The 11,224-nt window shown below is 40.3% G+C and overlaps 1 protein-coding gene across 1 annotated transcript in view; it reads right to left on the minus strand.

The window, feature by feature from the left end:
- TNC (tenascin C) overlaps positions 1-2,981 on the minus strand; it is a 121,923-nt gene extending 118,942 nt beyond the window's left edge. The window contains exon 1 of the mRNA XM_054848401.1: positions 2,837-2,981. The gene's annotated coding sequence lies outside the window, so the exon portion shown is untranslated. The remainder of the gene's footprint in view (positions 1-2,836) is intronic.
- Positions 2,982-11,224: the final 8,243 nt, after the last annotated feature.

An 11,224-nucleotide genomic window follows, 5' to 3' on the forward strand; every position in this document is an offset into this window, starting at 1 on the left:
ACATGGCTGAATTCAACACTCACACCTTTTCCCTAAGCTTGCAATGAGTGGTTAGAGGTGAACTACTAGTCCTCTCAAATCAAAATATTGTTTGGTGTTAACAGCAGGAGCTAAACATATTATTAAAGCTCAAAGATTTTTAACATAGTGAAAGGCTTTGAAAGAATGCCTCCTATTCAGTGGAAATTAAAATCTTCCCTAAGAAATCCACTGTGAATTAAGCCAAAGCACACACAGAAAAAAACGGAAACATCCCAGAGCTGCACTGTAACCATCCATGGTCATACTCAGCATCAGTATGTTACTGCATATCAGGCATGGCCACAAGGGAGTTTAGCAAGAGTTGTTTAAGGATTTAGCAAAAGGGCACCAGTCTGTATATAGACAGAACTCAAAGCAGGCCTAGCCAAGTCATTATAGCGGAATTTATTGCTAAAGGCAGTAGCAAAAGTGGTGAAAAATTGGCTCTTTTGACAACTTGTAAAAAAAAAATTACCATGCTAGCCTTTGCAAAAATCACCTATCATCAGAAACATCCATATGTCTGCCAGCCAGCCCATCTGCAGTTGGGCTTTCCACAGGGGTCCCTCAAATGCAGCAGGAAGGCATCAGCCACATACACAACCACAGATATGATCCATATGGAGGCTGCAGAGGTACAGCTGACATAGCTTTTCAAGAAGCAAAACCTTGATCTGTGCTTTGCACTGTCAGTTGAGACAGGTTAGAAGACGACAGCACCAGAGGGGAGCAGAGCACTTGTGCACTTGGCTGTTAACAGCAGTTAATGGTGAGGTAGCACACAAGTAGTGATCCATTTTCACACAACTTTATTCATCAGGATTGTGTGGAGGTGTTAAAAGCTAGAGGTAGTGACAAATTTTGGTCCCAAAATACAGCCTTAATACTTTAGCAAGGTGCTGCTCCCTCCCAGCCTTGTGACATGGAAAATACTCGATTTGGATAAAGATAGCAGCTGTCACTTGGGAGTCTCTTAGCTGCCCCCAAGCACATGGTTTCAGTTATGCCCTTCATAACTGATTAAATTCCAGACTTTTGGGGATTTTGTTTCTAGCCTGGAAATATAACACATAAACACAATACAATCACATTCAAAACAATTTCTGATGAAGAAGTTTGTTTCCTGGTGAGTGGTTAAAGTGCCACCAAAATATTTGGCTGTCACTGTAAAGAAATGGGTTTCCCCTCTATGCTTGGCTAGCTAAAATTGAAAGACAGCTTTATGGGCTCTTTCTAAATGTTTAAATGAGGACATGTCAGAAAGTTCAGCCTGAAACAAGAAAACACTTTTCCCCCCTGCTTTCCATTGCAGTTTTCTGTGATTTCCATCTGACTGTTCAAGGCTGGTCCTCTCAGGGATAGAAATACCCCAGGAAAGCTCTAAATATCCAGACGTTACAAAGATATTTTATTTGCAAGAACATTATTCAGCTGATGTTTTTGTATAGTAGATGAGAGACACTAAACCAGGCCATTAGCTGCATAAACAGCCCAACTCCATATTACACCACTATTTCAGTTTTGTCCTTACAACTACACATCCCTTACGGTGCTAAGCTAAAAAACTGAATTATGTCAACACAACAAACAGCCTCATAGCAGCTAGGGAAGAGCAAACACATTAGAATAATTGAACTTGAACTTTATAATGAGTAAGTTAAAGGTAATGCCTACTATTTGACATCTGGAGTTTCATCAGTGAGGATTAGGAAAGAGCGAGGCACCCTAATGCCCGCTCCTTCCTTCAGCCATTTTGCCAAGCTGAACGGGCTACAGTATGCACAACAAGCAGAGCTTTGCTCCAGCATATTCGAATTCAATTTGCAAACCCTTGAGGGGATACAGAAAACATATCATTCCTATGTGTACAAATGTGCTTCTTTATGGCTTTTTGGCCAAGTATGCCCATTTAAGACCTTTCATTCTTGCTGCCAAAACAAACACAGTTCTTGTTTATTAGTTGAAGAACAATTAAATTACATGTTATTTAATTTTCACTGAATTTATCTGACCCTGCACAATTGCTTTAAAAAAAAAATCCAGATAAAACAAATTATACCAAAGGATTCAAAGTAAAGAGATGAAATGCAAGCTGGGCATATGAAAGAAAGGTTTCAAAGCCAAGGTCAACATTATTTTGAGAAATGCAGGACAAGTCTAAGGTGTCTTGTCTTAACTGCTGCCCACCCCTCTCTTGCCTGCTCCCCTGCCCAGCACAGATCTTCCTGTTACAGCCTCAGACACAGTCCTGAGTCTGGTCATTGTGCTTAGGAGTACTGCAAAACCTCCGCAAGGGCCAGTTAACGTCCCAGTTGAGACCTACAGCTACAAAAGAGAGAATTTGCTCTCTTGGAAGCCCTTCAGATTCCATCCTATGTCGTGTCCCCCCCCTCCTTTTTTTCTTTGTCTGTTTTCAGTGCAAAAGCAGTTTTCAAAAAACAAAGGGTCCACTGAATGATTTACTAAATTCTGAATTTAGTAAAAACTAAACTGTGCCATACACTTAATTCAAACAGCTGGAATATATATATTTTTTCAATGGGCTCTAAGAGGAGAGAAAGGAAGGAAAAAAGAGAGAGAAAGTGTTTTAAAGACAGCAAAGCTCTACTTTCCAGATTTCCAGAGAATCCACGGGGAATTATATTCCCCAGAGGAAGATGAATGAATAGGGACTACATACAAAATCATTTTATGGTGTGTGGTAGGGGAGGTGGAAGAAAAGGTGTTGGGTAACAGTGACAGAAGGAAATGCTAGAAACACAGAAAGGAAAGAAAAGTGTCAGTGAAGAAGAGATCACTGCTGTCGGAAACTGACCTTCAGCAGGGCTCTGCAGAGCAGATGCAGCAATTCTTGCCTCGTAGATGCAGTGCTGTGTTTTGTAATTGGACGTTGTTGCAGGGGGGCTGCACAGTGAGCTCTTTGTAGTGGTTCCTTTAATGGTCTCCTGTTCTCGGGGCTGCTTGTGGAGGCTGGAAGGGAGGCAGAGGGCAGGGTAAGATAGGAGAAACATGTTAGAGGGCTGAGAGACAGAAGAGAATAACAGCAAAATAGATTTCCCTGTGGGCTGCAGTGGCAAAAACATACACCAGAGGTTTGAGGGCTTGGAAAGCTGAAACAGAGGATTTAAATTCAAGGCAAGATAACATTTTCTTTTAGGAGCTCAGACTATTTACATTCCAGTTGTAGCTGTGAATGGGCCTAGATAACCCACTACACTGAGCATCCCTCCATCTTCTTGGGCTGACAGGCTCAGCCTACACCAGGCAGGAAGCTGAACTTTCATTTGTTTTCCGATTCACTGTCACCTCTGTCCTGAAAGGCTATATGCAAGTAAATCACTCTGCCAACTTCATCAAAGAAAATGCTTTATCTCTCCTAGCATTCAAGACTCCAATTTCCCAAAACATAACTGTACTTGTACTTGGTTCAATGCTTTTTTTTTTTTTTTTTAAAGATCTTATTTCAGTGAAACTGGAGAATAACAGAAGCCTAAGGGCTCTATTAGATATGTTCACCTTTAAGGAGAATTTGACAGAAATAGATAATCCTGCTACAGACTGCCAGGAGTTTGTTCAAGAAACCACACACACAGACCCTACTGTGTTTAGGTTTTGCAATTGTTCAGATCCCATTATTTTCAACCTTGATAAATTCTGTAAGACATTTTAATAGTAACAGCTAAACTCTTTCTTGCTCCCTTTAAGGCATCTCTGCTCTCTGATGCCTTCTCCCAAACTACCATCTCAAAATAAACAAAAAACATTTAGAACAACTAAAAGAAGAAAAATTGGAAATGGATGCATAGTTTTCACACCCATCCCCTGCATCACCAATAAATCACCATTAACAGCTTTGTTTATTTTTAAATTGCAAGATATCAGTCAGTCCATCCTGGAGATAAGAGCAGAAAGGTAACTCTAGCAGAGCATCACTACAAGTGTCACACCTTCAAAAAGAAGTTCCAATGATTTTAAACAACTCCCACTTCCAAACATCAGCAGAGGACATGCATACAACCACATAACCTGTGATCACCTGGAAAACACTTCGCTTGCTTCCTCAATTCTTTGTTCACCCTTATGACTTCTATCTCTTAGTTTGGACAATGACAACTGTTCCAAATGCATATCCTTGACATCCACATATACTGTAGGTGCTTAAAGCTGTGGACTTTGGATTCAGTCATGTGCCGATATGGCCTGCTGCTGTATCATATGGATCTGATGTGCAGTGCCATGACCCAGTTGTCACACACAGCCAGTTGCCTGGTCCTCTGTAGTATTCTCTGGCACACATGACTCAAATCTGAGAGCAATTGTACCTAAGGATATACCAAAATCCATGCAGAAGCTAGTCTGGTACTGTGGCTCCTCATAAGCAAACATGCACCATCAGGCGTGTACTATATGATTGGGTGGATCAAGTACTGGGCCAACAGCAAAGTTTCATGGTCTGCTGTAGGGAGACAGTCTGCTAAAGCTAGAGTCAGATCCTTCCATGCTGAGACCCAATTTCTCCCAGAAATGCCTTATTTGAATTTCTCCCATTCCAACACCACCTGCCTTTAATTCTTTCCTTTCTGCAAGTCAAAAATGGCAAGCTGTATTCCTAGTGAACATCAGTTCTACGGAAACCTTCAGTCTTATGATCCCAAGATTTAGTTAGCTTCAGCAAATAGTACCAGCTGAGAAGTAAAAAAACAAGTACCCCCATGAACATAAGAGTGCCTGTGCCCCTTTTATATATGTACACAGCCAGCTCAAGGGAAAGCAAACACACAAGGCAAGCGATCAGGGTTCAACACCCTTCTCTGTCTAGGTCCCAAATGCCCATGTTTAAGGCAGAAATCATAACCAGCCAGCAATGCCTCTACTCACATGCTCAGCAGATCTTCCACTTGGAAATCTTCCACGTTCCAGGAGGAAGAAACTGTGTTCTTCTGCTTAAATAAGTTATAACCTGATAATTAGAGTACCTACTTGGATGCAGGAGAAACAGGTTTGAATCTTTTCAGGAAAAAGAGAAAACTGAGCCAGAATCTTACAGCTGACTGAATGCCCCAACCTTTAGTCTGCCTAGAGAAAAGGTAGGAACACCACTTTGATGAGACTCTGCTTTTCTTTACTTAGACCCCAAGCACAACAAGTATTTGCAATAAAATAAGTTTAAGGGATGGTTTCATTCCAGAGAGAAATGGGAAATATTGAAAATATAATTTGATTCACCTAGGTATCCAAATCTGGGCCAAGAATAAATAGACAAACAATTCCTCAGACAATCCATCTATTTAATCCATCCTGTTCCCAATTAATGTGTCTTGGTTTTCTTCTTCTACTTCTAACCCAGTTTCTTTCTCCACACCCTTCTCCTAGCCCCCTCCTGATTCTCTTTCATTCCTTCAGCTTCCTCCACAGGGAGTTGGGCCAGGCCACTGCAGCTGGCAACAATGGGCTATGCCCCTGCTTTCCTGTCCTGTTACCAACTCAGGGTACCCTCAAGGATCTGCTGGACTCATGCAAAACCTTGACCTGCTGGCTTCCTTGAAGCAATGCAGAATTTACGCAGCAGAAACCTCCCATTTCATTAGACATTGCAGTATTTTTTTTACAGGGACTGATGTCAGCTTGAACATGTGGCAATTGGAAAGGCAACATTTGTACTCTGGGAACAGCAAAAGCTGTTTCCTTTGCTTTGTAATTAGATCTTCAAGTTGGCTTAATCCATGTGCTGCATAAAAAGGCTTATTCTTAGCCTCAGTCACTCCAGCTGGAAAAAAAGACGACTGTCAAGTTGCTCTAAAAGGTATCCTTAAGCCTGTTTTGTGGCATAAACCCCAAAATTTACAAACAAGTGGATCTCACATAATTGAAAGGAGTCCAGCAGGGTTAAACACTGGCTGTGGATGACATGAGCATGGGCATACCTTCTGCAGCTCTGGAATGGGAATGTTATCAAACATTTTGAATCCAAATGCAGGAATCGCCTTCCTCTCAAGAAGTTAGATGGTTCTAATTCTTCCCATTACGCTTTGCATGTCTACCAGAAGTGTAAGCTTCCATTACCCTCCAAGTCCCAGCCTCCCAGAAGCCTGATGAGGGGAAACAAAAATCAAGGGGACTGTGGGTGTCTCAGTGTCTCCTATGCAAAGTGTGGATAATGGTGCTAACCTCTTGAGAGCTACAACGAATAGTGCCACACAAGGACATTGCTAACAGGAGATGAGCGCTTTATAAAATTTTGTCCCATATTTTACAAGAAAAATATGCCTGTAAACTCTGGCCTGAAAAATCTTTTTAATTCCAAGTTTGCTGTGAAATACAGAAAAAACATAGCACAAGTTAATTCTCCCATTTTGTAAAAATAAATCTCAGTATGAGATCCACATGGACTACATTTTCTCCTGGGCCATTCTTCCCCTACTGAGAACTAAAGCAGATTTCTAAAATTCTCCCAGCGGGAAACATTCTGTGATGTCTCTACTCCACCACAGCACCATGGCATCAGAAACCGTACAGTCCTTATGCCTAATTTTGTTCTAACAAAGTTTATTCATGGGCCATCTTATTTTCATCAGCAGAAGGAAGTCCTTGAGAGCAGCTCTGCATTCAATTTATTCATTGGCAAATTCAGTTTGAGATTACCCCATTTTCCCCCCCTCAATAAATTGCTTCTAACATCCTGGGTAGATTTTTTTTTTTTTTTTTTTTTTACTTTCAGTTGTGGCAATGTAATTCTTCATTAGACTGCACTTTAAACTAGGTCTGTGAAGTGATCTGCAATTAACTAACCCAATAAATAAATCCATACCACTTCTCTTTGTAATTCCCCTCCCACACACACATCCCTGCATTGTTTTGCTGACCTAGTTTAGAAAACCTCTGCTCCTGAAAATTATTCAGTACAAGTGAGGACAAGTTTAGCTGGGTGACAGTGTGTGGAGCTGGGAACTCTTTTTATCATGAGCTTTCATATCAGAGGAATCTTAACAGCAAATCATTAATTTGAAATTATCCTTAAGTTCTAAGTCACTTTGAGAGGTTTCATGCAGATGTATTATGTCCTGGGTTGTGGCCATGCAAAATAATTACTTATTCCTCAATTAAGGCACAGAAATAAGAAAGAGTATTTATGCTTTGACTATTTGACAGAAACATTGAGAAATGCAACAATTAATCCAACCTCGGAGTACAAAATGTTCATAGTTTTCCCTAAAATTAAGGTGTCTAGTTTCCTCAGAAAAGTTGAAACTCCAATTAGAGAACTGAAAACTTCCAACTGTAGAACTTAAAATAAACATTTTTCTTAAAAATTTATGGGTCTTCCTAGGGAATTATTTTCAGTAATTTTCAATTATTTGAGAAAAAGGTTTTGGTGCAAAAAATATCTGACTAGTGCCAGTAATTACATAATCTGTCATTAGAAAAATGCCACATTTGCCATCCATAGCACCTTACAACCACGATCTTGTTTCTGCTTAAGAAAAAAGTCATTGTGACAGATGCAGCAGCAAGGTATGCACAACTTGCCTTTTTTTCCTATTAAAAAATAATAAAATCGTAAGAATTCAAGGGAACACCTCCCACCTATGGACTTAATGCCTCATTTTACCTAATTTGCACCATTCATATCATTAGTTGATTTCATCTGAAGTAAAATAAACCTTAAAAAACCCAAGCCTGTTGTCCTGCATCACGATAAATTGATGCGCATTGTACAGCACTGGCTGAATTACAGGTTTCAGATCAGAAGCTAGGAACCTTGCTCCAAAGAAATAGGCAAAACATAACTGATCAAACAAAATGCGTTAGGTCTGGGGGTTTATTTTGTTTTTAAAAAACTTCATGCAACTATTTAGCTTGCTTCAGTTCTATGGAAACCAGAGGCCAGTCAGCAGGAAAACATCAAGAAGTTAAGCGCTGATTTCAACTCACTTCCAGCAGCCAAGGGCATAGTGAAGGTCATTCCCTTGCCCCCAGCTTGTCCTGGGGTATGAATCCCATTAGCTCAGTATCGTGAGACCACGGAGTGAAACAGCATAGCTTCAGAAACTAGCCCAAAGCACTCTAAGAACCAGAGCAAATTAGTGCAAACGATGGGAGGATGGTTGCCAAAGCAATCTTTGCAGTTGTTCTCTCCTGACTTTGGGTGGCAAGAGAACGGGGGTGTTGTGCCACAGCCTGCAGCTTCACACGATGTCAAGGGAAAAGATTAGCTCATCTTTCAGTGACAGACAGGAGCTTGGCCTGTGTTTTTTCACAAACATCACCTTTCCCAAGGGAGCGAGAATTTACACCCTTGTCTGTCTCAAGCAATAAGTGTCAGTTATCAAATGCAAACCCGCCGCCTTCTAGTCAGCACTTCTCCAGAATGACAAGCAGCTGGAGGGAAACAGCACAATAACCCATTGAGTATGAGAAAGAGAAAGCTTTTTGCCACAGGGCAGTGTTACAGGTCTTTCTGAAGCTTAAGGAAAGGTAATTAGAGGTCTTGTATAATCTGTTCCAGTCACGTCTGGGCTGTAATGGAAAAAGGACCTCCACAGCTTTTCTAAGAAATGTAACATACTGCTGGAGACACTCTTTAAACATATGGCATTTTCAGTGTAGTCCCCAATCGTGAATACTGTGTGAAATACAGTACCGGATAACCTTTGCAGTACAATGGCTTTACAGTTTTTGTATTTCAAATACACATAAAAGCTTAACCAATTTAATGCTTTTTAATAGCCTTCAGCCAAGTCAAACCTACAGTAGAAGACATGCAAAGAACATCTGCCTGCACTTGTGACGGAAAATTAAACATCACTAATCCAATTGTGACTACTTTGGTAAAGGTACTGACAAAAAAACCCAAACAAATAGGCCTGGTTCAGAATCTCAGCCTGGATCTATTGGAGTAAGCATCTAAAATAAAGTTGCAAATTGATGTGAAAAACAGGCAAAAGCCAGTGCCACCTCCAAAATCTCTGCCATAATCAAAGTTTGTAAAAATTGTCATAAAAGGAAAAAATGTCCCAAAGTTTCCCACAGTGGAAAAGGCAGTTTTGCTATGATAAAAACCACTTTAAAAAAAGAAGAGGTGACAAACTGATGAATGCAGCGAAGCTAAGGAAACGCATTTGGAGAAAAGGCTTATGGCATGCTGAAAGTGCTTGGTATCTGCCAGGCACAACAGGTGTTGGAGGAAGACCAATGTGTTTCCTTAAATCTGAAGGCAAAGGGAAAAGACACAAAAGAAAAAAGAAATTAAAAAAAGACAGAAAACATGGAGCTAGTGGCTTTCAAGTAGTAGCCAGTACTGTTGAAATGACAGATCCCTCTCAAGAGCTTTTAAACACATTGGAAGCATCTACCTCTTCCCAGGAACTCACAGTCGAAGCAGACAAGGTAGGCAAAGAGAGGAATGGAAACGGGAATAATTATCCAGAATTTGTAGATGGGGAACAAAGGGACTAAGTTACTTGTCACACAATACCTTGTGTTTCAAATACCTAATCCCATAGTCTAGGCAATAAAGACCACCCTTTCTCTTGACAGTGTATATTTAATTGCACATAATCCAAAGGAAAGGAAGGCTCTATCACTGAGGAGTATTAATCCTCCTAATTAAGTGGAGTAGTTGGACAGCAGTTAAGAAAACAAGTGAAAGAGTGAAAGGAAACTAGCTGAATAACATCAGAAATAAACCCTAGACTTCTTGCTAAATATGACACTTCCATCAGTCAGAGGCCCCAGGGGAGTGCAATGCTGGAGACAGAATGGTATTTCCTGAGGAACATTAAAAGCCTGAGAAGCATTTTAAGTAGTACAGTATATAATAGCACCACAGAGCCCCACTGGAGTGGGGTACAGCAAGCGGGAGGTCTGAATTGTATCCCGTCAACTCCCACTGCCTAAAGTAATTTCAGGCTATTTATTTGGCTTAGCATCTTCAGTAGAAATGACTGAATTCTAAAGTTCACCTTAAAATAAGCATCTAAACTGAAGACATTAAAAATAAATAACCATTTTGCAAATGCTTTGCCCTTTACTTCTGCACCTCAGTCCATAAATTAAGAATGGAAACCACCATCTTTGTAAAGTGGTCAGACATCTCTGATGGCATAAGCAGCAGTGGGATGCTCTCTTGTAATTAAGATACTTTTAAAGCCTCGTAATTAGCATAGTTGCCAATCAGCAGCTGAATTGGCAAGTCAGAGGCATGTTACAAATCTCTACTAAGGAGATTTCCCTAACTTGACTGGGAATAAGTATTTTAACAAGCACGCTCTACTGACAGTCTTTGTGACTCTTCCTCTGCAACTAGAAAGTGCTTAGGATTTCCTCCTAGTAATAAGTATTCATGATGCCTTAGCAACAACTTGGGTCTACTTCTCAATGTTAATTAAATTCTCGTTTTCAGGTCATGTACTTAGTCTTCATTGCATAGTTATCAGACTTTCTGTTCTCATATTTTGCCTTTTTTTTCCCTCCCTCCTTTCTTTCAAGCTTGGTTGAAGCTTTACTTTTTCACATTTGTCCTTTTCCCGTTACACTTCTTGACCTCTGCAGCAGCTTTTCTCCACTACTTCTGGACTCTACACTTAGAGTCACCAAAGATGGCTCTACTGTTGCCAGTTACATTGTGGAATTATTTAGTTATTTATTTTGCTAGTTCCCTTTATATCTTTCCCTCCTTTGTTTTTGATGATACATATTCCTGATAATTTTATCATTTTGACCATGAATAAATTCCTAGCCTCTTCCATAGCTTGAGCTTGAAGTCCTTGAGCTCCTCAGCCACACGACTTATTTCCCCACTTCCCTTAGTGTATCCATCTTTGTTCTTTCAAAATCAGATCAGACTTACTTTTGCTTCTTATATTATATCCCAAGTCACTAGGAAAATGAAATTGGTTGGAAATTTTTCTGCAGAAGGCATAAAAGCCTTTAAGTCCTCCATTCCCAAATTCAAACAACGGAATAAGAAAAGCCCTGTTGCTTCAACACTGTATAGGCAGCAATTCACAAAATTACAACAGTGTAGGAAGGTCAGTAATGCAGCCAAGTCCTCCTTAGCTGGAATTCCTGACACACAGAAGCTATTGTGCGTCAGAAACGAGTAGAGGAGAGTTACTGAGGATTTCTTCCTCTTTCTGAGTAAACAGGGTCAAACACGACATCCAAGAAAACCCCCAAATCAGCAAAACAAAAGGTAATTGTG

Source organism: Grus americana, chromosome 20, assembly GCF_028858705.1.
Source record: "Grus americana isolate bGruAme1 chromosome 20, bGruAme1.mat, whole genome shotgun sequence".
In the NCBI taxonomy this organism is placed as follows: domain Eukaryota; kingdom Metazoa; phylum Chordata; class Aves; order Gruiformes; family Gruidae; genus Grus; species Grus americana.